This window comes from Pelmatolapia mariae, unplaced genomic scaffold (genome assembly GCF_036321145.2).
Source record: "Pelmatolapia mariae isolate MD_Pm_ZW unplaced genomic scaffold, Pm_UMD_F_2 NODE_ptg000203l+_length_51489_cov_1, whole genome shotgun sequence".
NCBI classification, from domain to species: domain Eukaryota; kingdom Metazoa; phylum Chordata; class Actinopteri; order Cichliformes; family Cichlidae; genus Pelmatolapia; species Pelmatolapia mariae.
The window spans coordinates 17,487-22,971 of record NW_027051898.1 but is presented as its reverse complement, the minus strand read 5'-3'; the positions used below and the strand labels follow the sequence as shown (position 1 = coordinate 22,971).

The following is a 5,485-nucleotide window of genomic DNA, read 5'->3' as shown; positions in this document are numbered from 1 at the left end:
TTCTATAGGCCTGTATAGCACACATCAGAAAACATTGTAGCACTGGTGTAAAATTGTACACACATTCACATACCTTCATGTGGTTATAGTCTGTTATCGTGTTGGGTTTCCTCTTTCTGCCGTCACCGATCGTCACGTCTTGGTGCATGGAACTTAGAACACACACAGTCTTGTTTTTTTTAGGTGCATAAATTGTCAAGAAGACACTGCCACTTCTAAGCACTGAAGTGGAGAATACCTCTCGCTTTGCAGTATCTTTTGCAAGTTGAGGAAGTACACGCCAGACTTTATTCACCGTGCCCAGTAACGTTGTTTTGCGCTGCAGCAGTCTGTGCGACAGTGAAGTAAAGAAACTGTCCGTTGTGACATTTCTCCCATCATCCAAAAACGGCTCCATCAGTTTCATGACCACGTTCTCTGCCAGCCTCTCTCCCAGCCTCTCTCCCTTCTGACGACTGGGGTCCTTTCCCAAGTAAGGAGATGCACTGCAGACATATTTGGTGTCCAAATCCGTGGCCATCCAGAACTTGATCCCAAATTTGTCTGGCTTGGTTGCAATATACTGTGTGAATGGACAACGAACCTTGGTAGGGAACAGCATTTCTTGCAGCTGGCAACAACGGTCGTGCATTCAGTATAGTTGTGACTTCCGCAAGAAATGTGGTCAAAATCTCATGAGTAAGTTGAAGCATTTCTACCAGGCATTTCTGAAAGTTGTAACACAGAGGTTTGGCCTGCCTTGGATCTGAGAAACTCTGAGTGAGCAAATGCAAATGTGCCAGGCCTCAAGGATAATGGGTGGTTTGCACAACAAAAGCTGTAGGAGAAACAAGCTGACGACCTGTGAAAATCTCAGCAGGGGTGCTTAACACCTCGGGACTTGCACCAGAAAATAAAAAAGCCAGTAATTCTAGGGGGTGTTGGGTTTAGGGAAGTTACGCAAATTTGCGCAGGATAGTAAATCTAGTGTTAAAGTTCTTTGTTGTGATCTTTTAAAGGATCCTGTGAGGATCCAGAGCCTGGCTTGTCTCAGGAGTCTCTCAGTGACCTGAGCAGCAGCTACAGCTCTGCTGGCCTCTGTGTTCACCCTGCAGGAGACGTGGAGACCCGAGCTCACCTTCTGCAGCACTTAGACACAGTTGCAGTGAGGGAAGGTGAGTCATCCTTTAGCAGGACATCATTCAGGCTTTATTAGCATCACTGTGACTGTTATTGTGTTTGTAGGAGGTTTCCTCTGCTGGTCTCAGACAGCAGCAGAAACATCAGCCTCCCTGTCAGTGGAGATCAGTTCTTATGTGCTGTTGGCCAAACTCAGCGCCTCCCCGACTGCTGAGGATCTGGGATATGCCTCTGGTATTACCAGGTGGCTGACTGGGCAGCAGAACTATTACGGAGGCTTCTCCTCCACTCAGGTACGACACCACCCGAACAGCATGAAGCTCATCTTTGAGTTCATCTACAGTCTTGGACCAAATCAGAAGAAATGATCCTGAAGCTTTCACGTTGTTGCTTTTCCCTCAGATATGCAGACTTGTTTTAGCAGGCAGGATGTTTTTATTCTTTATTTACAAGATGAAATTGACTTTGGTCTAAAATTGTGTTGTTTTAACAGAACAGCCTTCTGTGCACCAACTACACGTAACAGCCTGTAAATAACAGCTCAGCTGCAGTCTGTAAGTTTCTACCTGTGATTTCTCTACTTTGTTTCTCTGAGATCATCTCTGTTAAACAGATTTAACCTGTTTACCCTTTATTTAACCAGGAAGTGAAGGTTAGAAACTCTTTGTGAGAGTGTGTTGAAGTGACACAGGCAGTTTGAACTTCATGTCAACATGAATCCATCCTGTAGGACACAGTGGAGGCTCTTCAGGCTCTCTGCTCCACTCTGGTGTTCAGTCCTGAAGGGTGGAGCACAGGGACAGTTCAGGCTCCAGCAGTCAGCTGACATTTGATGAGGGCAACAAACTGCTCCACCAGGAGGAGGCGCTGCAGGACGTGTCAGGAAAACACAGGCTGGAGGTGAAGCTGCTTCAGTGCAGCTCAGTGACAGCATCATGTGACCAGGTCCTGGTTGGTGTCAAACAGGCTTTCTTTGTTTCTTTGTACTTATAAAACGCTAAAGAAGCATTTTCACATGTAATCAATGTGTTTCATAGACAACATTAGAGCTGACAGTAAGAACTGCACACAGTACAATTCTGTTTACACTAAATTAAAAATCAATAAAGTCACTTTGTGTCTACATGAGAATCAGAGAAACTTTCTTCATCCCAGAGGGAAACTGAGCTGTCGGAGCAGCAAACACACAACAAACATCAAGCACTGATAGAAAATGAGAAACACAGATGATAAATATTAAGATAAAGAGATAAATATAGAGACATAAATATAAAACTGTAGAAAAGTGACAGCACGCTGCACTGAGCTGTGATTCGTTCTGTTTGTTTCCCAGATTTGTGCACCTACAACATCCCAACACCTGCTGATGTCCCCACTCTCAGTGTGAAAGTCCACACAGAGGTGGAGCCCACAGGTGGATTTGCCAGAGCCAGACTGACTGTGGAAATCCATCCCTGTAAGTATGTGACAGGTTAGAGGAGAGTCTGTACCAGCGTGGAGTCACTGTGGGTGATGAAGAGCATGTGTGCACACACTGTTCAAACACAGCTACAGTGGGAAGGAGAAAACTACAAACATGGTGGCCCTGGATGTTCCCCAGAGTGTGAGTCATTAGACAGACTCTACCAACACGTCATGCGATCACTGTGATGATGTCATCTCCTCACAGCTCAAATGTGGCCTCCTGGTGAGTCGTGTTGAACCAAAGGTAGATCCTGTTCTGGTGTCCTTAGAGGAGGTCAGAGACGTCCACAGTGGGGACACCAGATGATGATCTTTGGTACAAACTGTGTCTGCGATTGTTTCTGTCTCGTCCAGTTATCAAAGAACACACCATCAACCACAGAGATCATCCAGGAGCTCCCAGTGGACGACCTGAAGCCAGCCGTGGTCCAGATCTATGACGACTACCAACCAGGTCCAAGTCTGACTAAGCTTTACTCCAACAGCTCACTGACACACTTCAGAGGATCCATCAGACTGAACAGTTCATACAAGCTGATGTTTCCATCAGTGACACAGAGAAATGACACTTTCATAAATCTGGTTTTAGTCACTTTGAGTGTAAACAGGAAACAAACTGCATCATTTGTGCTTCTTGCACCAGGATCCTCCTCGTCTCTCCCACAGCAGGAAGTTCAGCTCTGCTCTCATGAAGCAGCAGGAAGAGGCTCAGAGTGAGGACTGAGTACAGACTGATGGCACACACTCAGCCTTTTGCCACTGCATGCACAGCTGTGAGTCATGTGACACTCGTGCACTCGTGTTGATCACACCTCTCATTGCAGATAAGTGAACTCTCCCAATGATCACACACAGTGGTGTGGAAAAGTCTTTTCACTCAGTCATTTCTCACTGTTTTTATCACACAAATGTTCCTGTTAGACAAAGATAACACAAGTAAATAAATGATGTCATTGATTAAGGCACAAAGGTGATCCCAACCTACCTGAGCTGTGTGCAAAAATAACTGCCCCTCTGCTTCAATCATGAATGAACTGTGATGAAGCACATTTGTTTCTAAAGCTGAGTTTGACAAACACACTCAGCCTGATTACTAGAAGACCTGTTGGATCAACAGACTCATCAACTTCTACAGAACCCGTGTGAGAAAGAGGCTGAAAGATGTCAAACAGCAACACATAATGCCACCATCTACACAATCAGCTGACAGTCACAGCTGTCAGTCTGCACAGGGTTCAAAGCCATTTCTAAGGCTTTGGGACTCTGTTGAACCCTCTGTTGAACCACGCTGAGAGCCATTAGACACAAATGCTGAAAGTGGGGAACAGTGGGAACCTTCCCAGGAGCCAGTGGCACCAACATGACTCCAAGAGCACATCGACATCCAGGAGCTCACAAAGAGCCCAGAACAACATGAAAGACCTGCAGGCCTCAGTTAAGGTCATCATTGAACAATAAGAAAGAGAATCCATGGAGGAGTCCAAGGAGAAAACCACTGCAGACCAAGAAGAACACAAAGGATGGTCTCACATTGTCCAACAACATGTTGATGATCCCGTTTGGGAAAGAGTAAGTAAGTAAGTAAGTAAAGTTTATTTATATAGCACCTTTCACAGACAGGGGGGGGGGGGGGGGGGGGCTGTCCCTGTAATGCTCTAAAAGTTAAAACTCGAATTCTAAAATGGAACCTGAATCTGATTGGTAGCCAGTGCAGCGACTTTAAAACAGGGGTCATATGAGCTCCCTTGTTCGAGCGGGTCAGTAGCCTCGCTGCAGAGTTTTGAACAACCTGTAGGCGGGCTAACCCTTTCATGTTTAGACAAGTAAACAGGCTGTTACAGTAGTCAAGTCTTGTAGAGATAAAAGCATATATTATCATCTCGAGTTCACTTGTTGACACGATGGATCCAAGTTTAGAAATGTTCCTCAAGTGAAAAAAGCAGGTTCTTACTGTCTGATTTAAATGTCCCTCCAAAGAAAAAGCTTCATCAAAAATCACACCCAGGTTTCTAAGGTTATGTTTCTGTGAGGAACCTAAGTCACCCAGTCGCCGTTTAATATCAGGTATTGCACTGCCTGGTGCAACAATCAAAGTCTCTGTTTTGGCCGGGTTTAGCTGTAAGCAATTATTGTTCAACCATTGTTTAATGTTGGTTAAACAGTCAATCAGATTGGAGAGCTTATGAGCTTCAGCACTTCAGGAAACTGCTGTATTATCTGACTTAAAGGAGGAATGTATATTAAAAACAGAATAGGTCCCAGCACAGAGCCCTGAGGAACTCCACACAGCAGCTCTGTAGATTCCGACATGATCTGGTTTGCAGACACACTAAAACTCCTTTCAGATAGATAAGATGAAAACCAGTCTAGAAAAGAGCCAGACATCCCAACCAGGTCTCTCAGTCTGTTTATCAGGATGGTATGGTTGACTGTATCAAAGGCTGAGGTAAGGTCTAACAAGACTAGGACTGTGTATTCTCCGGAGTCTGCTGACTTCATAATATCATTAGTGACTTTCAGTGGTGCTGTCTCAGTGGAATGCAATTTACGGAACCCAGATTGAAAACGGTTATGGATGTTATATTTCTCCAAGTATGCCGTGAGGTGGACAGCTACCACCTTCTCAAGGAGTTTTGACATAAATGGGAGTTTGGAGATAGGTCTTAAATTTTAGTAGTGTTGGGTCCAGGTTGGGTTTTTTAAGCCTTGGTTCCACAATGGCATGTTTAAAAACGCTGGAGAACACCCCAGTCTGAAGAGAAACATTAAAAAGGTTCACAACCCAGGGACCAATGATGTCAAAGGCATTAATAAAAAGCTTAGTGGGGATAATGTCTGAGGGGCTTGAAGACGGCTTGATTTTGTCAACCAGGGCTGCTATTTCATCATATGTTACAGCTGT

The 5,485-nt window shown here is 44.9% G+C and overlaps 1 pseudogene; it reads left to right on the top strand.

Annotated features, from left to right (window-relative positions):
* Window positions 1-674: 674 nt before the first annotated feature.
* Window positions 675-3,415, top strand: LOC134622772 (murinoglobulin-2-like; annotated as a pseudogene).
* Window positions 3,416-5,485: the final 2,070 nt, after the last annotated feature.